The sequence below is a fragment of the Boleophthalmus pectinirostris genome, unplaced genomic scaffold (genome assembly GCF_026225935.1).
Source record: "Boleophthalmus pectinirostris isolate CB_2022bp ecotype Guang Dong unplaced genomic scaffold, ASM2622593v1 HiC_scaffold_1, whole genome shotgun sequence".
NCBI classification, from domain to species: domain Eukaryota; kingdom Metazoa; phylum Chordata; class Actinopteri; order Gobiiformes; family Gobiidae; genus Boleophthalmus; species Boleophthalmus pectinirostris.
Genome location: NW_026570970.1, coordinates 17,354,145 through 17,380,417, shown reverse-complemented (window position 1 = coordinate 17,380,417; position 26,273 = coordinate 17,354,145).

The following is a 26,273-nucleotide window of genomic DNA, read 5'->3' as shown; positions in this document are numbered from 1 at the left end:
TCGCCACGGAGATATTACTTTAGCAGAGATAACTATAATCAAATGCCAACTCATTCTCACCTCATAAAAGACATCCTCAACGGTTTTCGCCTTTTCCAGTCTGTATTTTATGAACTTTTTACGCACCTAGTGGTATCAGTGTGAATATATTTAACAACGCGTAGGCAGAAGGGTCATGTTTAATGTTTGTAAGAAATGGGATTCAATATTTAAAAGCAGCGAGCACAAAAGAGCCCTTGATAAAGTAAGGAAGAGTGCCGCATTGGGTTCGTCAGCCGTGACATAATTAATTGCCTGTATGCAGGACTGAAAGCATACATAAAATATAATAGGTTTCAATCATAGCAATGGAAATGTCATGTTTCAGAGGTGGAGCATGAAGTACTGCATAGTTACAAGTACTGTACACGCAGGCTACGAGGCATAAGGTTGAAATGTGAGTTTGTCATATAGGGATTTTATGGTCTGCCTTTAACTCTATGAACAGTTATGATGGATTGCAGAGACGCTTTTCACATTTTTACCAAACATAAATATCTAAAACTAAATTGGCAAGTCATTCTTTTGTGTTTCTTTCTTTGTTCTTTGATGACAAAACAAACAATAATGCAATCTCCCCTGAGTTCTACTGTACACACAGTCTGTATAATTGTCACAGTAGGGAAAAAGATTGGTGACGGGAGAGAACAAAGTGATGTTTTTGTTCAAGTATAATTCATATGCAACACCGTTTTATTTTCATAAAGTAAAGAGCAGTCGCCTCCACCAAGGCATTAGACCTGATTTCTGTTTACAGACTTACTGTGTTTACTTTAATCTATTACAGGGATAAATTATGTAGGCATCATTGTCAGGCTCATGGAATTTCACGATTTTTGGCATGTACATGATCTTTTACTATCATATTGTATTATTACCAGGTAGCTCGTCAATATGACCCTATCAACTCTTTCAGTGAGGTTTTGTGTTAAGGTTGCAATATACTTTATTGCTCCAAAGGGAAATCTGTCCTCTGCATTTGACCCATCCCTCAATACATCTGGGGCAATTTGTCAGGAGCAGTTTGAGACCACAGAGCAGGGCATAAGTAGCCTAATTCATCAGCCAGTTTCACTTTGTGGAAACCGTCTGACGTCGCGGCTTTGGGATTCATTTGCTTGACAGTAGCTGGGATTTTTTTTTTATTTAACCAATCGCTGCTATTTGGTCGTGACGTATGTAATGCACCGCTAACAGGACTAACTGGTATATTAAGCTTTTCCCAAATCCCATAGGAAGAAGGGCGATAACATCTTTCCTCTTGATAAAACTCACCAAACATTCTCTTTGTTCCAGCTTCAAATCCTTGATCTCAGGAATCGTTGCCAACAAAGGATGCATGGCTCTTCGCTGATTGACTGGTGCCCGAACTTGCACTTACGGGTTCTTGCGAACTATCTAGTGTATTCCGATTCCTGACCTAGTTGCTGGAGAGAAATTTAATTGAGCGGAGGCACTAGGTGGCACCAGCCTGGCTAGGGCATAAGGACCAATTTCTAGTTAGTTAGATCCAGTTAAGAGAAAATCATAGACATTCCAGTCCACAGATGCACAAAGCACTTGTAATCTGCACATTTTTGACAAACTAAATAGTCTGCATTGACACTAAAATAAGCATAAGAGCATCTGTTGGTGTCGCAAGCCCTTGGCTTTAGCTCAGTGCTGCTCTGTGATTGGTTCGCGCACCCAATTAAGCGTACAGTGGGCCATGTCCAAGATTGATTCTCATAAATTTATAAACTGACAAATATCCTGAGAATCCATCTTGCTGTGCAAGGTTAGACTTGGTGAGGACTACTGGAGGATTAACCTATAGCACATGCTGGAGGTTATAAACAAGAAACCATGAAATCTTCTGATCTCTGGTAAATGATCTTTTTTAATTGTAAGGACCGAAAACACCACCTGGATCCTTTGCATTTTGAAGCATATATCCCTATGTGTGGATGATAGAGATACCCTTTCCAAACATACGTGGCCCTGAGCTCAAGCAGGATATTTCACTAGAGGCCAGGGCACCCTTATCTTCACTGTTGCGAGATAGAGTCAGTGCCTTAGCAGGCGTCTCTGGAGCACTTCTAACTTGTATGTTTCAGGCAAGAAGCTATTTTCCGCTTGCAGTTCTAGCATGCGTCTCCAAACATCAACAGTATTCCTCAATGTTTTTCTCAATTAGCTCTCCTTGTGCTCTCCCGGTTTTCACTCCAAAGCTGCAGAGTTCCTGGAGCACACAGTCAAATCATGAAAAGCCACTGTATTTTCCTTCGCTCTATTAATTCTCTAGTGCCAGCGTGGAAGGCTTACACTGTGTTTTGAGAAGAAATCCGATGTTTGCAGTGACTGATTTCATTGGCTGCCTTAATCTGGGCTGCTGCTACATTTCTTGGTTTGTATAAAACAGAGCGCCTTTTTTATTTTTTTATTTCATTTTATTTATTTTTTTTGAAAGGCAGCCACGAGCAATCCAGCGGGTCAGTAGAGCACCTATGCCTCATTAACTGTTCTGTGTGTGTGCGGTGAATGTTAAAGAATAAAAAAGAAAAAAAAACTCTGGCATATGTCAGCACCCAAGGCTCTGCCAATGCAACACGCTGGCCCGCTTTTTAAAATAGGCTCCAATCTGCATTTGCAAATGAACATCAAACAGCCATTTAAACTGTTGATAGCGATGATAAATCAAGCAAAAACAAACGGGATTACCGCTACGAAACGTGACCCAAATTCGCACCTCTGCTAAAATAATGTGGCGTGTTTGAATGTCCCAGAGCACCCGCTGTCTGTCTGGACCAAAGAAAGCCAATTCAAATATTCATAGCAGCTCAAAAAAGGAAGTAGATAATATTTTGGTTGAAATGAAAGACAGTGACAGGTAGACAGGGGTGCAGCGTAAATGATTTCACACGCCCTCTGGCTGGAACACTCCGACAGTTTCGTAGATATTGAGCAGGTCTGCGAGAGCCGGGGGGCATGGGTTCACCTCCTTCAAATCACAGAAAGAGACAGACAAAACAGCCAATCTATCATTTACATGTGGTAACGCGCTAATACATTTCACAGCACGCTAATATCTACTGACAACACAACAGTGCGTATCTGCTTTTTTATATATATATATATTGCTTACGAGATGTAAAAGTCAAAACAATGCACAATTCATCAGACTGTACTCACTGTTGGGAAAAAGCGAGCCAGCGCTATCAAGGTCCCAACAAGACAGTGCAATATAAATACATAATGTTATTTAGACTTTGGCGCATAAGCTAGTGCTAGCTTTGCATAATAGCGCTGTGGCTATGAACGCTTGCCGCGACCGTGTTCATTTATTCATTCCCAGCTGCATAGGAAAGGAAGAGATGGTACATATGAATCAGAATCTGACTGCTTGATACTACTGAGATATGTAATGAAATACACTATATTTCCATATCACCCCATGGTACGGTACAGTAGCTCATTGCTTGCTCAGGGGTCTTCAGCAGTGGGAACATGGGCTCACGTTGAGAAGAACTAGTCATTTAAAAGTAGTCGTAGTAGTAGTGCCGATATCTAGACTGTGAATCATATAGTAGTTGATCTAGTATCAAATGGTTAAAATGGTAATTGTAACATAGATCAGAAAATATGACACTATTTTCTGATCTGTTTCCTCATGACAAATATACCTGGAGATGTGTTTCTTCTCTCAGAAAGAAAACTCTATTCCACCTTGTGATTTCATGTGACAGTCAAGTGCTCCACTGTGTTTTTAAACTCTCGCTAGAATCATTTGGATGATTTCAGCTCCTGAATTACCCATCTGAACTGAAGGTAAAATGTTAACTTCCACTACATGACATTGCAAAGCGAAACAGCATTTTCAGCTTTGGAGATGTAGACAGACCAATAATAAAGGATTAGTAGTACCGAAATATTGTGATATTGTATTGTCAAAGTTCTCACAATAATATCGTGGACGCTCACAATAGATCGAATTACTCGAATTAGTCTCTTTGCTTAAATTAAGAGCTTAGGTGCAGCAATAGCTAAAACAAAGACAGAGGGAACTACATAGACCATGATCCTTTGCTCCAGTTCAGTGCAGACTACATGATGAAATAATAGTTCTAAGCACTTTTAAGTCTTAGTTCTTTGGATTAAGTCTTGTTAAGACATTTTAAGAAGGAAAAGTAGCATATTCACAGTTTTGTTAGCCTTCACAAAATATCGCAATAAATATCTTACCGTGAGCTGTATATTGTGAAAAGATCATACCAAGAAATTTTATATTGTTCAATACCTAATCGTGAGCCTCCCCACCATATTGTGAGCTTTCCCACAATATCGGAATAATATGGTATCTTACCATGAGGTTCATACCGTGACAATATCGTATCATGAGACTTGGATATCGTTACACCCCTAAGGATTAGTTATCACAAAGGTATGACTGACACACAATACAAGTGCAGGTGCGTTTTGTAGGAGGTAACAACATAATAACGTGACTTAAAGCTCACAAGAGTTAATTTTGTGTAATATAGAATCTTTAAGGTTGTGTGTGGAGTAACTATAGACTGCAAGCACTATGGTATTTTATTCATTGTTGGATAATTGCAGAACTAACACAGAGATAAATAAGACCAAATTTAGTAATACAGTAATAGTTGTGTAATTCTATGTAATATTGGACCTCTAACTGTGTTCTTTGTGGCTTATCACTGACCATGTATGGGGAAAGAAAAATAAGAGCAAAGTAAAATGCATATCTGATCTTTGCATTTTGAGTTCTGAAGAAAAGAAAAAACAAATCACAGTGGCAAAATGGAGTTCTGACAGAAATCCTCCTCACTGAATTGTACAGTAGAGTGTAGACCAAAGAGGAGAGCTGAGTCGCTGAGTGCTTCTGTCACTCAGCAAGAAATTGTGGGTTGTCTGCACTGCGTCTTTGGTTAACCATAGTTTCTTCAGAGCCTCATCCCGTTCAAATGAATACATGTTTAAAATGAATCTAGTTAAAAGTGCACTATGTAACTAGAGGTTCTGGCATTCGCTTGTCTCCATGGAGATGTAGTTGCTTTGCTCAGTATGTTACACAATATGGCAAACTATCTGTCTTACTTTTTTTCTTTATAGGTTATTGCTCTATTTTCTGATCTATGTTATAAAGTTTTATTAATTCATACACGTTTAACACACAAGCATATTTAGCCTGCTCCACTGTATTTTTAAACTCCATACACCTTCACTATAATCATTTAGATGATTTTAGCTTTAGAATTTCCCTAGCCAGGCTGGCGCCACCTAGTGCCTCTACTCAGTTTTATTTCTCTCCAGCAACTAGGTCAGAAATTGGAATACACTAGATGGTTTGCAAGAATCCCGGAAGTTGTAGACCATGCACCGGCCAATCAGTGAAGAGCTGTGAAGCCATGACTGGGTCCCTTTTTGTGGTACAGCACAACAATAAACAAATTGGTTGAGATGGACGTAGATGAAGCCATATATTCTGTGTTGGCAACGATTCCCGAGATTGGGGATTTAAAGCCAGAACAAAGAGAATGTTTGGTGAATTTTATCAAGGGGAAAGACATTATTGCCCTTCTTCCTACGGGATTTGGGAAAAGCTTAATATACCAGTTAGTCCCGTTGGCAGTGCATTACTTACGCCACAACCAAATAGCAGCGATTGGTACAAAAGTACCCACGTACCATCGACAGAACAAATCCTAATGCTGCGAGGTCAGACGGTTTCCACAAAGTGAAACGTACTGATGAATCAGCTAGAATTGCCCATCTCTACTTAACAAAAGATAAAAAGTAGCTGTTAACTTGAAAAATACCACTACATGACATCACAAGGTGGAACCGAGCATTTTGAGCTTTGGAGATATAGACATACTAATAATAAAGGATTATTCAAACATGTGTGAATGAAATGAAACACGCCTCAGGGTATGTTTTTGAGGAGGTAAAAGAGTATACCATGTTTTAAAGCTCACAATAATCAATTTTTTGTATAATATAGGACCTTTAATTGTGTTTTATTGCTCTGAAATACCTTAAAACATCCCTTCTTACTGTGAGTTTGCTTTTCTTTCCACAGATCTGACCTGGCTTGGCCTAGTAGTGGCACTTGCTATTCCCCATAGAGATACATTTAATGCCATACTGTGGAACTTGCTGTTTGCAGAGATGGACTATGATGCTGAAATGAACCTTTCACAATAAGAAAACTGTGTCAGTCAATAGAATCAATTGTCTGGTGGTGCAGGAGAGTGAAAAATGTGTCACTCAAACCAAAAAGAGAGCAGTTTCAGAAATACAATGGGGTTAGGACCACAGTCAGCCAACAGAGAGAGCTTTCTTTTGAAACTGGCAACATAAAAGGCAAGTCTGATATCACTTTAAAGTTCCTATATTGCACAAAATTGACTCCTGTGGACTCCTGTGAGCTTTTAGCCATGTTGTTCTGTTATCAAAAACATACCTGGAGTTGTGTTTCATTCGCACATGTCTGAGTAATCCTGCATTACGAGACTGTCTACATCTTCAAAGTTCAAAATTCACTGTTCTACCTTGTGATGTCATTACCTGATCGTTATAAAGTTAATTGCAATTGTAGCCTAAATTGAGCAGCTCTATAATTCACTAGATTAACTGTAAACAGATTTTTTTTTTCTTATTTTAATATTTGTTCAGCTTCAAAGTTAGGCAATTCCAGAAATGATTTTAGTGAGGGTGTATGGAGTTTAAAAACACAGTGAAGCACTTCCTGTATTACCACTTAATGCATTCACAATGTGGAACAATGTTTTCAGTTTCAGTGTGAGAAGTCTAAATATGAATGTGTGTCTTAAATGTGAATAGAGTGAAATAAATGTTGCCAGGTATGTTTCTGACATAGATCAAAAATCTGCGTAATATAAAATGCATTGTGTAACCTTTCTAGTGTCAAATGTTTTTCTTCATAGAGATGGATCGAGATTTGTCTGGAATGTTTCACATTCCTAGCCTGATTCATCAACCTGTTTCACTTTGTGGAAACCGTCTTGACCTTGCAACGTTAGAATTTGTTCTCTTGATGGTAGGCGGGTACTTTTTAAATTTAACCAATTGGTGCTATATGAGGCTAACTGGTATATTAAGCTTTTAAGAAGGACAATAATGTTTTTCCCCTTGATAAAATTCACCAAACATTCTCTTTGCAACGGCTTTAAATCCTCGATCTTGGGAAACGTTACCAACACAGAATGTATGGCTCTTCACTGATTGGCTGGTGCCCGAACTCACACGTCCGGGGTTCTTGCAAACCATCTAGTGTATTCTGATTCCTGACCTAGTCGCTGGAGACAAATTAAATTAAGAGGAGGCACTAGGTGGCGCAAGCCTGGCTAGAATATTCCAGAGCAATGGAAACAAGCAGGTGACAAACCCCCAATCAAAAAGTGGCATAGTGCACCTTTAAATCATTTTATATATTCATATTTAAGATCAAATAAACCATTGACACACTTTTTAAATGACACATTTCTAAACATGAATGACCAAAATCCAATTGAAAAGCTACTAGTTCAAACAGGGTTATCCAGCCTTGTGTGATGGCAGTCTGAAAATAGGTCTGTAAGTGGCACTGATCAGGTATAATATGGGCCCAGCTGCTCACAATAACAGCCTTCTTCCCCGAGCTGGAGTTGGACTTGATTGCCAGAACCAAAGCCGTCCATTTTCCTCTTAACTCCACATACATTCAGTGAAGGATCTCAGTTAAAGCCACTGCATTTGCCAAGGATTCGGTAAACAAAGAAATCAGGCTCCAAACAGCATGGTTCACTAATAGTTCAGTTTAGATTTGACTCATCCAACAATATAGATTTCCTGGTGGACCCATGTATTGACAGTTAATTTAAGGCCCCAGAATGAGCAGAAAGAATGGGCAGGCACTTGTCCAAACTTTTCACATCGCCATGAGAATTATAGCAGCTTTAACTCGACTAAACAGGATTAAATTGAAGTCTGGAGACCCAAGATTGAAAGCAAAAATGATTTAGCTGGACCAGAGCAGAACTAACCCTTGCCTATTGAAACCAACGTGTCTTTTTTACTAGATACATAATCATATTACAGAAATGTCATAAAAGCAGGAAATTGGCTTCAACCAACAATCTGTGTTATCGTAATAGAGATAGTGAGTGCTGCACTGGGTCTGATACAGTAAAACTTACAAAAACAGGTGCTCATCAGACCAGTATAGGCTTGAATTCTTGTACAAAAAGGACAGAATATGAGACTGCAGTTCAGAGAGCCACCAGCCTCCAGCCTCCATTCTCATCTTCTGTGTTATGGCAATGTTATAAGCATCAAACAAGAGCCATTAAAGGGAATTACTCTATTTTCTGATCTCTATTACAGTGTTGTTTCCTCATCAAAAACATACCCGGAGTTGTATTTTGTTTCATTCAGACATATCTAACACACAAACAATCCATATTTACACTGACCTCTTCTCTCAAAAAGAAAACGCTCTGTTCCATGTTGTGATGTCATGTGGAAATACAGGAAGTGCTCCACTGTATTTTTAAACTCCGTACAGCTTCACTAGAATCATTTGGATAATGTCAGCCCTGGAATTTCCAATCTCTACTGTAACGAGTTTCATTTGGTCTTCTGATAGTTTATGTTACTTTTACAGACCAAGAGTTTGTTTTCATACCTGACATTTTCCATTGCACCAAAACCTGTATAAATCAGCTGACCGGATACGTCATAGCAACATCACGTGACACTCTGAGGAAGACCGCTAGTGAGCAATTGAAACTGTCAGGTATGAAAACAAACTCTTGGTCTGAAAAAAATAACTAATAACATAAATTTCCAATCTCTATTGAACTAAAGGTAGAAGGTAGCTGTTAACTTGGTTGAGCTGTTAACACAAGGTGGAACAAAACATTTTGGGCTTTGGAGATGTTGGCAACCTAATAATAAAAGATTACTCAAGCATGTGTGAATGAAACAAAACAAAATTTGGGGTATGTTCTGAGGTAACAACATTCGAACATGGGTTAAAACTCACAAGAGTCAATTTGGTGTAATATAAAAAGAAAAAGCAAAACATACACTTTTAAATTCAATACAGTTCTAAGACCTAACTTGCAAACTCCTGCATGACTAAACTTGACCTAAACTCTACGCTTATCTATTGAATGGTTACCACAGCATGTCCAGTCGGACACGCACCAGAGCTGAGCAGCCCTCCTTTAGATAACATATCACCCTTTCAACCAGCCCAGACTCTGAGCATTGCACACAGGACTTCAAACTGCTCAAGGGTTTTCTCTCCAAACGCTGGCAGCTCCCGTTCCCTCGATGAGATGCAAAGTTGCTCATGTCAGGAAACAAGTGCGTGGACCAGTGAGCATGGCTCCAATCCGGCCAACTCCGGCCTTGGACTGTCAGACACAGCCAATGGTTTAACGCTCCAGTATGCTATACATATAGACACAGATACAACTATAGATAGAGCTATAAATACAGATGCAGATACAACCATAGATACAGATACAGATACAGATACAGATACAGATACAGATACAGATACAGATACAGATACAGATACAGATACAGATACAGATATAGATACAGATGTCGAAATAGATATAGATACAGATACAGATACAGATACAGATACAACTATAGATATAGATACAGCTATAGATACAGATATAAACTGCAGGCTGTTGTAGCCAGCAGCGCAGCCACGACCTTTGATGCGTGTGTCTCTCCCACATTGTCAGGGCATCAAAGCAGAGCTTTCCAGCATTCTCTTAGAGGTGAAGGCTGTTTATGTTTGCCTCTTCTTTTGATCAAACAGTCTACATGGGCACTACAGTGTATTATAGGAACATTCAGTATAATATTAGTTTAGATTAACTTAAAAGACCTCTGTGAAGGCACACATATTTAAGTTCACCTACATTGAAATAAAATGTATTTAAGCATGAATATTACTCTTCATATTTATATTTGAACAAATTCATGAGTGAATCAAAATACATTCTGAGCAGGAAACATGATGAAGAAGCGGTGGCATTCAACTACGTGTTCACTTTTGTATTTAGACTTGTTTGTAGCTGTTACTGCACAAAGCTTGTACGCCTGTGGCTACCAATTTTATCTGTTCATCTTTAACAAAATAAATTCTAAGCATTCTCTAATAACTATTTCCACACATGATTCATGTTCTAATAATCTGTCAACAGTTTTATCATTGCAGGAAATACTATTTTAGCGCAACATTTATGCTCACAAAAAGAAGGCAAAGGTGGATTCAACCCATTATCACCGACTTCAGCTCTTTTTACAAGTTTATTCCTCTTCTGATGTTTTACATAATAACCTTTTATTCGCTGCTATAGCCTTTGGAAAAATGTTAAGCTTGTTATATTTGTTCCAAAGGTTTTATTTCTGTCTTTTATGCATTGTTGTCTTTAAAAAGCAGGAAATCTATATTTTAATGAAAGTGGTTTTAAGTAAGGCGCACAATAGAAAACTGTTCACCTTGCTTCTTTTTGAATGAGATGGTGTGGGGAGATTAGAGTTGTCTGTGTATCCTATAGTCAACTGTGAATACAGAAGAAGTCAATGAATCATGTCAAATGACTGTAATGTACTATAGTATAACAAAAATATACATGACAACTTATTTTCCAATACACATTTACAATATATAAGGGAGGCATCAGTTTAAAATAATCTGTGGTATAATATAAGATGCTTAAAGGCACTAAAATATTTTCTGATCTCTGTTTTAATGCTGTTTCCTCATTTTAAACATATCTGGAGTTGTGTTTTTTTTTTTTTCATTCAAACATGTTTAACACACAAATCCTACATATTTAGGTTGAGTTTTTCTCTCAAACAGAACTCTGCTCTACTCTAATGTGGTTTTAAAATCAACATACATTCAAAAGTATCATTTGGATTATTTCAATCCTGGAATCGCCTATCTCTACTGACAAAAGATAAAGAAGATAACTTGAAAACTACTGCTTCATGACATCACAAGGTGGAACAGAGCATTTTGAGCTTTGGAGATGCAGACAGAATGGATTACTCAAACATGTGTGAATGAAACAAAACACAACTCCACTCCAGGTATGTTTTTGATGAGATAACAACATTAAAAGTTCACAAGTTCAATCCTGCCCAATATGAGACATTTAACAGCCTTTTAAAGCGCTAACTCTACCCCTACTTTTCTTTCTGTTTACCACTTAAAATTCCTTGTACCCTCTCTGCGCTGGAGGTAGACAAACTCACGGCCCCAGAATCACAAACTCCCTGAATACCTGTCGAGCTATACGCCTCTAGCAAGAAAATACACTCCTCCTTTTGTGATTTGCCTGTGTTTACCAACAAATCCACTTTTAGCAAACATTCGAAGCATTTGACTTTCGAGACGCGCATCACAAACAGACGTCAGAAAAACTCTTGTCAGGCTAAATCAACGCGTGTGATGCTCCCTCATGTTCCCCCCACCATCTCTCCCCAGGTTCCTCTACTCCCTTATAAACCGCTGCGCACAGTGAGATACATACAATCTGTGAGCCTTATGCATGCTCGGTCTGTCAGGAGAACGCTCAGTCAAACAATACGGGAGCGAAGAAGTGAAACATCTCCAGACGGTTGTTGAAAGGGGATGATTGCTTTACTGGTGTCAGCGTTGAGAAATGAGTTGGTTTAATTGCGCTTCTTTCCATGTCCCGCTACAGAGGCAAATCCATGTATTGACAGCTCTGCGCACTGAGATGGGGAGGGCTTTTCCACTTGACATTTTACATCACAGCACATAGCCGGCTGACAGATAAGTTATCAAGATAGGAGTTAGGGTATACGAGGAGGAGTGTAGTGCTTATTTATTTTATGTACTGTTTGTGTGCTTGGTTGTGTGTGGAATAGTGGCAAAAGCAAATAGCTGGCTTAAAGGTGGTTTATATGTTATATTAAAGGTCCTGTATTACATAAAATTGACTCATGTGAGCTTTAGGTCATGTTAGAATGTTGTATCCTTATGAAAAACATACCTGGAGTTGTGTTTCAGTTCATTTGCGTTATTAGTCTGTCTACATCTTCAAGGCTCAGAATGCTCTTTTCCACCTTGTGATGTCATTTAGTGGTAGTTTTCAAGTTAACAGCTACCTTTTACCTTTAGGTCAGTAGAGATGGATTATTCCAGGGTGAAATCATCCAAATAATTCTAGCAAAGGTGACTGGAGTTTAAGAACAGAGCCAAAATATCCCCTTAACACCTGAATTTACATAGATGTATATAAAAAAGAAATGTTTGGTGTGTTTTTGCCTTTAAGTAGATGGTAAATTAAATTGAGATTATTAATTTGACTATAGCAAAAAATAACAATAATGGAAATTTGAGTATGTTGCAAATTTGTAACAACTAGAAACAAGTGCTTGCCAGAGGTTCCTAGGAAGATACTGCATATGCACTAATCAGCATTGGGGGAATGCAGTCGCTATCTCAGCTTGTATCTTGATCCAAACGGTTTGTTGCATATTTGTGACAGTCGGCGTTAAGGGGTTAAACAGGATTTGCGTATTAAACCTGTGAGAAGGAAGCAAAACATAACTCCTTTTACATTCCCTGATGAAGATGTACGTCGAAACGCGTTGGGTGTTTGACATGAAATAAAATCACAGCAAAGCATATCGGAGTGCCTCGGATCTCCTTTTTTATCCAATAACTCTAGGCTTGTTTTTTGATGAGGAAACACAGATCAGAAAATAGTGTAATATGGATCCTAAGTGTTTTTGAATTTGTGTGGAAGCTAAACTGAGGTTAAAGTACAATTTATTGTCCCCATAGGGTATTTATGCTCTACATTTGACACCCAAGCTTCAATGCCACTGGGACAACCTGTCAGGAGCAGTGGATGCCTCAGCGCCAAACCCTCATTTTTATGATCTTGAGGTAGGTTTGATCAGGACTGCTCTAGCTGGAAGATTGGACCTAATTGTGCATGTTTTAAGTTGATGGAGGAAAACAGTCCCCAGTAGAAACCGATCCAGACAAAGGGAGAAATGCAAACACCGGACAGAAAGGCCAACCAGCGTGCTCACAGGTTATTAAGGGATGAAAACAAATATCACAAAGTCTACAGAATTTAGACCTTTGAGTATGAATGCCACCAACTTTCATTGCAAAATGTACTGTCAAGAGCGGAAAAAAGCTGAAACAACAAAGAGACATACATTTTTTTTAAGTTTTGCTTCAAGGGAAAGTACATTCAAAATTTTATTGCACATTAACTTGTAATTTAATGTCAGTGGTGCTCAACATCCACAGTAACTATTGATGGTATGTGTTGTTAGTTAGCTTATCATTTTTGTTAATTGTTTACATTTTGTTAATTCTACATCGTCTTATTGAGACTCTGTGGCAATGAGCCTTGGATGGGATAAATCATCAGAGGCTTTGATCAGTTAGTAACAGTAGTATTCTATTTAATGAGCCCGACATAGTGTTGCCCCGACACTAAAATTACAAACTTGATTTCGAAACTATGGATTTGGCTCAATACTCAGTTTCAATTTTGATACCACAATGATGATAATAATAAGGCTCTTTTTAGACAATAGAATGTAATTTTCAATACAAAATATGAATTACCATGTGGTCTTTTGCGAGTTTTGATAAAGCTGTAATGTTGTCCTGTTTAAGTCATATTTTTTGTATCAATGCTTGTTCAAATGAGTATCTAGTTTCAATACTAGTTTTGTTAACGATTTTCTGTTTTGACAACTCTACTCCTACCACCCATCTAACTCTACAAACTCTTCTGAAATTACACATCTGGACGTTAAAAGTAAAAACTGCAAACACAGGCATTTATATACATCTTGATTGTGATCACAGAATAGAGAAGAGAATTCCGTTGGGATTGGCGATCACATCTGCTGACAGGATGAGACGAGACAGGCGCACTGGCGCGCTGCAGTGGGACATGTAGAAATGTTCTGGAAGATTGTCACATGCTCAGGACAGGACAGTGCATCTTAGGTGGGATAGAGAGAGAATGAGGTAAAACCCACTGTCCTCTCCCCTATAGGGAGGATGAAAGGCCAGGCAGGGGTGCAGAGGTTGTTTTAACTTGGACCTGCACACCCCTCCAAGCTTTTTGAAGAGGACGCAAATCTCCTCAGCACCGCAAGACATTTCAGATAAATTCTTCATTGGCCTGTCAAAAGTGCTTTTTCCTCTGCCTTCGACACACACGCCCTGATCTACTATGAAATGGCCTCATTGTACAGGGCATCAAGGGCTTCTCCACGGCTCCATCTCCATGCGGGTGTGCTACGAACTGTGAATTTCACTTTGAGACACATCACCCCGCAGACAAGAGCCCCCCAGCGCTGTCCTGACATTATGTAGGTTCACACGTTGGAAACTGGTCCACTTGTTTAACTGTGACCTACCTGGAATTTATATTTGTCAGAAGAAATAAGCTAAATGAATAAAGATCTATGTGTCAAGAGAATAAACCTCATCTTCAAACATTGTTCTCAGTGGTAGAGTATTAAAGTAAAGTATTAAAGCATTGTACTTAAGTAAAAATATGTATCTGTATGTTACTTAAGTAGATTTTAAAGTGGATACTTTTTACTTTTACTTCACTACATTTTTAGACCATGCATCTGTACTTTCTACTCCACGATATTTTTTTACTGAACTGAAAAGAAAAAGTATTTTTTTTATTATTCCGTAGTTCCTTGTTTGAACAAACTAAAAAAAAAAAAAAAAAGCAAAACAAAACAACAACAACAACAAAAGAACTATCGATTCAATTGTTTCTATTGAACAAAATTCTGCACAAATCTTTATCAACATCACGACATTTGAAGTTTTATTAGATCACAAAATCTGCATGAAATACTTTTACTTTTTACTCACATTTTATACACAGGTACTTTAATACATTTACTTAAATAGATTTTTTTTCATGTGATTTTACTTTTACTCTTTTTTTTGTGTGTGTGTGCTGGTATCTGTGCTTTTACTTAAGTATCAAAATCAAGTACTTTTTCCACCACTGGTTATTCTCAGAACCAACACACACTCAGGTTGGGCTTCCATGCTTCTTGGTGACTGATCCTAACTCTAACCACATCTGTGTAATCCCTCAGTCATCCAAGTAGGTTCCATCGCAAATGAAAATTGAATCTGTCAACTGGATGACATTTTAAAAAGTGAATATGTTTAGCAACTCATCCAAGTAGCTTTTTCACTTCTGACAGGCTTTTGTAAATCACTGCCTTAAATGTCCCACGTTACGCTCTTTTCTGGTCTGTTGTTATGTTGTTTCTTCATCAAAAACAGTCGAAGTTGCGTTTTCTTTCATTAACACATTAACACCCAACACACAGGGTGGAGTTCTTATGAGATGTGATAATACAAGAAGTAAGTGTTTTTAAACTGCATACACCTTCGGTAGTTTGGATAATTTCCACCTTGGAATAGCTGGTCTCCACTAAAATAAAGGTAAAAGATAGTTGTTAACTTGACAACTGTGGCTTCATGGCATCACAACAGAGCATTTTGAGCTTTGTAGATGTTGACAGACTAATAAAAAAGGATTATTCAAACGTGTGGATGAAACTAAACGCACCCCCGGGTATGTTTTTGATGAGAAAACAACATTCGAACATGACTTAAAGCTCACAAGAGTCAATTTTGTGTAATATAGGATCTTTAAATGTCGGTATGAATGGAGGAAGTAACTACAGTGAACAGTGAATTGTAACCATAGACACAACTTGCCGAACCTCAAACTAAACCCTTATCTGAATTTTAAATAATAGCAGTCCTAATTTTTATCCCCATAATGTGTGTGTGTACAGATTTCAGTGCCCAAATGTAAATACCCACCGACATGTTTTATACAAGATTTATGTTCCATATATAGAGAGAGAGAGATGCACTCTTTTACTTGGTAATCTTGAGAGAGGGATTGTGACAGATATTTTTCCCATTTGGATTCACTGCTGTAATCCCATAATATCTCACTAGTAACTATTTAAAGCTTAATGTCACTTACATGCTGACGGAGGAGTCTGCAGCCGGGGTCAGAGACAGACAGCAGAGTGTGTGGTCAGTGGTGGTTTGTCAGGATAAGCTCCTTTACACTTGTAACACCAAAGGAAGAGCTGCTAATAAACTTGAAGTCGTCATCGTGTAGCGAGAGCAGTCGTGCACTGTGAGCGAAGATGATGACACCGCCGTATGAGGACAAATGTAAAATGGAACATCTCCATTTGGAAATAAGTGAGAGCTCACCTCTGCCACTTGTTTGCCGTGGCAGGGGCATCACCTGCATGAAATATTCAGAGCCTTCTTCTACCTGCATCGCAAATACTGATTTGGAAAGAAAATAAGATGGATCAAATGTGTGTCGTTTTAGAAACTATTTTACGGATTTATTTTCAAAGGCCCTATTAGCTTTATTGTCTTTGATACGTGGCATCTCAGTGTCTGTTCTTGTACAAGATTAAAGTTGTCAAAAAATAATACCCAGATATGGACAAAGGCAGATACTCATCTAAACAAGTATTGAAGGTCCTATATTATGCAAAATTGCCTATTGTGAGCTTTTAGACATGTTACAATGTTGTTAGCTCCTCAAAAACACACCTGGAGTTGTATTTAGTTTCATTCACATGTTAGAGCATCCCTTTATTATTAGTCTCCAAAGCTCAAAATGCTCACTTCCACCTTGTGATGTCATAAAGTAATAGTTTCCAAGTTAGCAGCTACCTTTTACCTTTACTTCAATGGAGATGGCAATTCCAGAGCTGGAATGATCCAAATGATTGTAGTGAAGGTGTATGGAGTTTAAAAACACAGGGCAGCACTTCCTATATTACCACATGACATCACGAATTGGAACAGAGTGTTTTCTGTTTAAGAGAAAAACCCAGCCTAAGGATTTGAGTGTTGAACATGTGCAGATGTAACAAAACACAACTCCAGGTCTGTTTGTGATGAAGAAACATAGACATAAACATTATAACCGGTCTTAAAAGTTTCAGAACAAAACACTGTTTTCCTTTTTTTTATTTTTTTATTTTTTTTTACTGTTCACTGTTTACTTTTGACCAAAACGTATTCTAAACTTTTGATTCATGAAACCTTTGGCAGATACAACAGCTGAACACACTCGTGGGATTCTTTTTACAATAGAAATCAGATATGCTTCAGACAGTTCTTCCCAAGTCTGTTGCAGAAGTTCGCATAAATGTGTGACACTTGTAGGCTGCTTGGTTTTCACTCTTCTGTCCATTTCATTCCAAAACCAGCTCGATGGGGCTTAAGTCTGGAGACTGTGCTGGCCACTCCATGTTTTCAAGTTTACCATCTTGTTCTTTTTTTCCTGTGGTAGTTTTGGCAGAGCTTGGACTTGCGTTTTGTTATGTTTTATCTTTTTTTTTAACCTCTGGCTGTTCAGTACTTACCTTTGTACTATTTCAAGCTCTTCATTGGACTTGCACGACTTGAATTGCAATAAATAACTGGAAAAATTAGGGTGTTCTACTTCAGAAAATAGCATAATATTGGACCTTTCCTGGAGTGTTTTAGAGTGGTCTTGATTTACAGTGTGTCAGAACCAGATAACGCTGCAATCCCTCGTTGCTTTTAGTATTGTGATTACACTCGTCGATGATAAATGCATAATTCATGTGATTGCTCTGATTGACAGAAAACATTGAGTTGATCGTCATTTTGTCCTCTTGACCCCTCTCTTTGGGAGTGGGCTGGAGACTGACAGAAGCTTCATACGCTGATGCAAGCTGTTCCCATTTGTCAGGTGAAATAATCAAGAAATTACATCTCTCAAAATGACTTATTTGAATCATTGGGCTCATCCATCCCTGATAACAGCTGGAGCAACTCAACTAAAACTGTTGCTTAATTAACCCTCATTATAAAACATGTTGATAGTAGCAATGTGGTGCAGATCTGATCTTCAATATAATCGTCCTCATGTTTTTAAATGAAGACTTTGAAAATATGTGTTCAAAAAGCTGCCCAGTCAATCATACACCCTCATGGGATAACTCTGACTGGGCCAATATTCATTTCAAATTACTGTTTACCAGGGCTAGAATCTGTTAAAATACCCTACAGGGATCATGAAATCGTGCTCAAAAAGAAAATTACACTGCATTTATTTCAGTTTAAAGTCCTCGCCGCATTTTTGAGTAAAAGTTAATACCCCCTTCATTTACCATTTCATAACATTGACTTCGTTCTATCTGAGTGCAGTGTCCGTTCGTGCTACGCAAGCCGGCCACAAAAAGTCAGTGCAGTTTTTATGTTGTTAATAAAGGTCTAACAAGTCTCGTGTGTGGCGTTTGACATACAACTGAAGCTCTCCAAACATCACAGAAGGAACGATAAATAATGTATACGGGCAAACACACACACACACTCTAATTGCTTTGTGCACTAGGCCATGTGACCAGACAATAACGCTATGCTCACACTCACTAACAATGCGCCGTCTCATTGCAGTTTAGGTTGTAACTCTTGTGTTATTGTTCCACACATTTTGGGATTCAAAAAACGTCGGAGGTGAGGTCGGTTACAAAATTAAATATTGAAATGCTCAACAAGGTCACCAGGTAATGTATTAATTCCTCCTTTTTTTGAGCTTTTTGAGGTGCACTATCTAATTTTTCTGGTGGACATATTATTGCTTTGCGAGTAATGTTCCACTGTATGGCATTAAACTGATATATGTTGGATTTTTTTCTTTTTCAATGGCAGGCGTTTTTAATACTACAAAAATACTTAAAATATACATTCTTACTGTGAGGGTAGATACTTACAATATGTCTTAGTGGCAATACCCGCTTTTCTCCATGGAAATAAATAATTTTAAAGATCCTATATTATACAAAACTGACTCTTGTGAACTTTAAGCCATGTTATAATGTTTGGTGTTAACACAGACGAGAGAGCAATAGTGGACCTCAGTCTGCTGTACATCTCCACCTAAAAACCACGGGCCACTCCTTTGAGGACAGTGAGGTACAGATCTTAGCCAGAGAAAAGAATTGGTTTGAGAGGGGAGTTAAAGAAGCTATTTTTGTTAAGAAAGAGAATCCTTCTTTAAACAGAAATGGAGGACTCAGACACCATCTATCTCCCATTTACAACTCTATCCTCAAACCTAAATCAAAACAAACAAGAGAACAATAGCTGTAGCCAGGTCATGTCCAGAGGTGAAAGCTCCATTATGGCCCTGAATGATTATGCTAATAAGACCCCACACTAACTAACAGAAACTGTAAACAAGTAAGTGAGTTACTTTCAGAGTAGTTTCATTGTAGTTAGTTCCTCCCTTCAGGCAGATATAAAGAAGTGTCCTGCAGCATCTGACCAGAGCTGAAGAAGCGGCTTGGATGAGTTGCTGTGAAACGTATAACCAAATAAACTTTTGTGCAGCTGACAAACTGAATTTCTCCTTTTGCCATGGATTCTACCAGGATGACTGGGGGATTTTACACACCTACCTGGAATTGCTTTTTATTTCATTCACACATGTTTGAGTAACATTTTTTTTTATTAATCTGTGTACATCTCCACATCTCAAAATGCTCTTTTCCACCTTGTGACATCATGAAGCTGTATTTTAGTTGGAAATGGAAATGGGATGACTAAAATTGTGCAAATGATTTAAGTGAAGGTGTATGGAATTTAAAAACACAGTGGAGCACTTCCTGTATTACCACATGACATCACAAGGTGGAACAGTTGAGAGAAGAACTCCGCCTAAATATGCAGGATGTGTGAAAGAAACAAAACACAACTCCAGGTATGTTTGTGATGAGGAAACATTATAACAGAGAGAAGAAAATAACATAATATGGGCCCTTTTATGCCATACTGTGGAACATTTTTGGAAAAAACAAACATTAAAAATACAAAAAAAACCAAAAACAATAATATCTCCATTGAGAAAAGCACAATCTCCACTAGAAAAGTTACATGGTGTATCTTTATGTTATGTTATGTTTATGTATAAGATGGTTTAAGTAGATCTGGACATGTTCCATGGAGGTCTTTTATTTCTACTTCTGCTTTAAGGTGAAAAAAATGATTCTTTTCTATAAAAAATGTGAAATGATCTAGGATAAAACCTGGTCTAAAAATCAAAGAGTTATCTTGCACCAATCTTTCCAGGATAAAGATTGACACAGTAGGCGACAAAGTACCCAGTATAACAGGCTAACAGGATTTATACTGGGGCTTTTATTCTTCCAACATTTATTGAATTCCACCCTTTTGTGTTGAATAATAAGAAAAAAACATCACATTGGTAATACAAAAGCCATGATTGCCATTGCATTGCTACAGTCCCTAAAACTGTCATATCCCAGTTTTAGGCGTGAGACGGTGACGAGGTGCTAAGAAAAAAAAAGAAAAAAAACTAGATCACACTATACGAGATAGATGAGGCAAAAAACACTTCGCATTTTCTACCTCAAAAATCCTCCCCTTTAATTTTTCATGGCCATACCTTTTAGAGACACGTCAGTTTGATTTAATGTGCGGCTGACAGTTATTGGTTTTTGGTGTTTACCTCTTATCACTTCAGAAAAACTGTGGAGGCCAATTTCTTCTCGGGGAATGCACATAAAGCAGCATCAAAAATTAAGATCTTGACGCCCTGGAAACATTATAAAAGCTTTCTATAATGCCACCGCGCGAGTGTGTGTGTGTTTACGCTCTTTTTTGTGCAGTTAAGAGGACAGCAGGATTCCGCTTTGTGTATATCTGTATTTTCGCAATTTGGTCTGTATTGGCACAGCAAGCACATCTTTTTATTACGCCCTCCAAGCTGACATTTGCAGTAGTGGAGCGGCTTTGAATTTGAATGACAAAGCCTTGATATTGTCGTATGCAGATCAGGCCTAAAAGTGTTGCTTTTTACTAGTAGATGTTACAGGTGATTGGGTCAAAGGAACTCCAAAATTGTAGCTCTTGGCTTGTATCAAAAGTTATGCATGGATAAAGTAGTATAGCCAACCACTGACAGGTAACATATAGGGGTCTGTGATTCAATTGAACTGAAGCTACTGCAAATAATACAAAAAATAAAAGCTCCCACAGCTCCGCTCAAACAGTGAGAGATACAGGACTACATTTATACCATAATCCAAAAACTGTACAACAACTCACCCTTATGTAACAAATAACCCAGTGTCCTGTCAATCACTATTTCATCTTTGTGCTTTTCTCTGTACGACCTTGTATATAGATGATATGTTTTTTATTTACTATATTTCTATATTCTTATTTTTACTTGTACGTATGTGTTTGTGTATTCAGGCCTTATTTGACACCATTTGCTTGCTATTTTTGCTACTTCTTTTTAATTTATTATTTGTATTATTAAAATGTATATTGTTGCCAGAGGTGGGACCAAGTCATCATTTTGCAAGTCTCAAGTAAGACTCAAGTCTTTGACCTCAAGTCCGAGTAAAGTCCCAAGTCAAAGGCAGGCAAGTCCAAGTCTAGTCTCAAGTCATCTTCTTTGAGCTTCAAGTCATTTCATGTCTTTAAACAAAAGTACCAAATGTAGCTTAGACATTTGCAGTTTACAGTTTGCAGTTTTAAGATAAATTGTACTTATAAAGTCATAGTATATTTGTATTTGAGTATTTATAGAGTATATAAGAGTTGTAGAAATGCATTCTTCCTTTTTAAATGTCTAGAGTGAATCATTACAGCCAGAACAGAATGAATTCAGATTTAAAAGAGCTCACAGACCTTCAAGGCCAAGTCGAGTCCCAAGTCTTAGTCCATTTTATCAAGTCACGTCTCAAGTCCTAAAATAGTGACTCAAGTCTGACTCGAGTCCAAGTCACGACTTGCAAGTCCCCACCTCTGATTGCTGCTCTATGTTACTATATTTGTTATGATGTGTGAGCTACTGTGCCCAAACCTTGTGAATAAAATGAGTAAAGTTTGTCTAAGTCTAAAATGTGCATTGCTGTTAGCTGTAGTGCAGAATTTTATAGTCTGCCTCAAACATATACGCAACAGTTGTATCCAACAATGCAACAATCGGCTTAGTATTGGACTTATAATGTGAGTTTTTGCTTAGCAATTCTGTATTCTAGTTTGAAACCCGAAGTCCCATTTGGTAGAATTAATTTAAGGGGCAGGGTAACCAATCAGTGAAACGTATAGCCCATCTCCGAAAAGAAAAAAACTAAAACAAAAAACAGGCGGCTCTTGGGAAATCCAAATAGGACATTTAAGAACAGAGAACAGCGTGGACTTGTGCCAATCAAGAGAAGAAGCACTAAACACAGGTAATCAGAAAGATCAGTGTAAATGATATGGGGACTGTGATTGGCTGTGAAAGACTCTGATTGGTTCATCAAATCTGTGGGCGCATTGATGTGCAGTGAGTTGGGGTTCAGTTGGACGTTTTGACAATACCACATGGGTGGTTCAGGTTGCCTAAAATCTTAAATCATAAAGTCTTATGTATGATGTAAATACTTCACTAGGAGTATGTGTTTTAATACTAGCCTAATCCAAAACTCAAAATAGCACATAAACTTGACACAATAGATATAATTAGATACAAGTGAGCATGTTCACACTTCTGGCTCCATCGACTCTGGCTCCAATTCACTTTTTATTGAAAAATGGTCACCTGTCTCTCGGTAACTGCTGCTGTGAGTTTCATAATTTTGGTCTTCAAATGTTCATATCAGTCCCACTCTACACGGTTCTAGTCATTTTATTTGGCTATTTCGTCTGTAAATTAAGATATCAAGGGCGTTTTAAAATTATGTTTTTATCATTTGTGGCTTTTATCCAAAGTTAAACAATTTTTTTTAATCTGTTAAATCTTTTGAACAAGTCATGCACACTTTTATTTCATCATGCCTGGGCTAATGTAACACACTTTATTCCGGCATCTCACAAAACGTAACTTTACCGACTACAGTTAGTCCAAAACTCTGCGGCGCGACTTTTAACAGGAACCAAAAGAAGAGAACACATAACCCTAATCCTTGCGTCTTTGTACTGGCTTCCTGTTAAGTTTCAAATTGATTTTAAAATGTTATTGTTTGTTTTTAAAGCTTTGAATGGACCCCACAGTACGTCTTGGACCTCCTCCAAATTTACACCCACCACCCTTAGGGCCTTCTCTGTGGTTGGCCCTAAGCTCTGGAACGCTCTGCACCTCCACATCCGATCAGCCTCCACAGTGGGGTGTTTTAAGTCTCGTCTTAAAACCCACTTTTATTCTCTGGCTTGGTCCTCTGTGTCTTTTATTTATTTATTTAATTTATTTTTTATGTATTTTATTGGTTTTACTTTTTTATTGCTATTCTATGGTTTTGCTCTTATTTTATTTTACTGGTTTTATTGTTTTAGGACTAGTATGATTAAATCTGAGCGTTTATTTTATGATTATATTATTATTGGTGTTAGTATGTGTTTGTGGAAACTGTTTGTGAAATGTGTTATATAAATAAAGTCGAAGATATGAACATTACACTTTCTTTCTGTGAGGTCGCTCCTGTTAGTGTTGACAACGGGTTTGAATGACAGCGTCTCCTGTGCAGGCTGAAAGGGGTGTAACCTTCAACCTTACTCCGGATTGGCTCTTTGGTTGATAATATACCCTAGGTCAGAATTCCAAATAAGGAACATTCTGCTAGCTCCAAACTCATTCCTATACCCACAAGCCTCGATGAGCTTCATTTGACTGGACCCGAACGCTATACATGACGTCACACTCCCTTAGAACAGTGTTTCCCAAACTTTTTTTCTGGGGACCCATATTTTAAAAGTCACAAACCTTTGAGGCCCAAGTCAATAAACATTATTCCTAAATTACAAAATAAAGGTGGATTTGACCATTTATTGAACATTAATGAGGATATTTTATTGTTGACTGAGTGATAGGGTCTCTCTGAACAATTAGTATTACTCAAGTTTTAAACAATGAAAAACAGTAATTGAACCAGCAATAAAAGGGATCCATAAATTGTCTATTTGGACATTAAATGTAGCCCATTTCTTTTTCTTGTCAACATTCAATTGAACCTAGCCAGGCTGGTGCCACCTAGTGCCCCCACTCAATTTAATTTCTCTCCAGCAACTAGGTCTGGATATTGGAATACACTGGGCGGTTTGCAGGTTTGCAAGAATCCTGGAAGTTGTAGATCGCACACCAGCCAATCAGCAAGGAGCCATACATTCTGTGTTGACAACGATTCCCGAGATTGAGGATTTAAAGCCGGAACAAAGAGAATGTTTGGTGAATTTTATTAAGGTGATAGATGTTATTGCCCTTCTTCCTAGGGATTTCTGAAAAGCTTAATATACCAGTTAGCTTTGTTGTAGCTCATGATTAAATAGCAGCGATTGGTTAAATAAAAAAAAGTACACACCTACTGGCAAGCGAACGAGTTCTAACTCTGTGAGGTCAGACGGTTTCCATGAAGTGAAACCAGCTGATGAATCAGGCTCATCTGAACCAGCAATATTGGAACAAAATAGTCACTAGCTCTCTCATGTGTCAGAACTGTATACTGTAGACCTACATGAAGATCGTGACAAGGCGACCCCAAAAAAATCTCTTGTGACTCACCTGAGGGTTGCGACCCAGTCTTTGGGAATCAATGCCTTAGACCACTTCTTTATACAGTGGTGGTTTAGACTTAACATGGATGTACCCAGAGAGAACCCACTGTGTAGCAGGAGGCCTATGCAGACTTTTCATTAATGCATTCATCCCACTGTTTTCATAACTTGCAGCTATCCACCCAAAACCTGCCTGATTTTGTGATGTTAACATAATCCCGCATTGCAAACACAAGCATAGCCACAGCGCGTGCTCCAGATGCGCACATTCTGCCAGCACTTTTAATAATAATGAACGTCTTTAGAAGGGAGTCTCGCGGTGCACAAAGTGTCTCGAGTGATTGGAAAGTATTTGAAGTGGAAGAAGAGAGGATTGATGTTTGCGCTGTGAGCGTGTAGACCAGCGCCGGCCCCACAGTGTAATCAGGGACCAACAACCCCACCCCCCGTCTCCCCCTCCCCTCGTCTCTCTCCCCCCACCCCCTCCCTCGCAGCCATAGGATTTTCTCTCACTATTCAGCCCTGATAGATGAGGCGCTCTTTGTATTTCAGCCATGCACTTTCTTAAATCTGAAAAGCCAATTCATCTTGTGCAGCGAAAGGGGGAGGATGGTAAAAAAAGAAAAAAAAAACTTCAGAACTCATTTTTTTCACTCATTGCCAGAGCTCAAGTGTCATTCAAATCCTTTTTTTTTTACATTTCCCCCACTACTTTGTCTGGAGTTCATTAATTGTCATATTCGAACATCACGTGCCCTGACTACATTTCTGGCTAAAGAACACTTTGGATATTCTCCGCGCGTCTGTGTTGTAGATCCTTGTACAGAAGATAAGGGAGAACGTCGGCGCATATTTCATTTTGGGGTGAGATATGAAGGGAAATGCGTTTCTGTTTTTCTGATGGATTGGATTAATCTTTGCTTTTCAGGTACAGTGCTTTTCAGACATCGAGGCAAAGTAGTTTATCTGCGCTGGCTGTCAGGCTGAATTCAAGCATTTAGAGGGCTAGACAAATAAGCGCTGTAATAAATCATGGCCTTTTTTGTATATAGCCCCAGCGTCGGAGAGGGGCTAGCTGTTTGAAGTTCAGCCACTTTCATTACACACATGTCAACAACGCGTACAAAGTTGAATAGTCCTGGGGGGTAGGATTTTTTACACCTCCAAAGGCTGAAGTGAAGCTTATTTTTACTGGGTGTAGCTACAGAGACCAAAACAGAGTGCACTAAAGCTTGTGAGGCGTAGAACCTCTCAGAAATAAACTCTATCCATATAGTGCAGGCTGGTTAGCTGTGGTAATCTCCCTGTAGCGTAGCTTAGTTTACAGTGGCACTGTGGGTAAATAGACTGCAATGTTTACATACCAATATAATCCCACTAGCACTCCACCTCTTCGTGTAAATGATATTGGATATATGGCAATGGCAGCTGCTCGGTGCGTTTTTGTTTGTCCACTTAACAGAAGCTGGGAGGTTCAAACTCCACTCCCATAATTGTAAGGTGGTGTTGTTTCACTGGGCAACACAGCAAAGCTTGGGCATACGTTTAGGCATAGACTGTATATGAA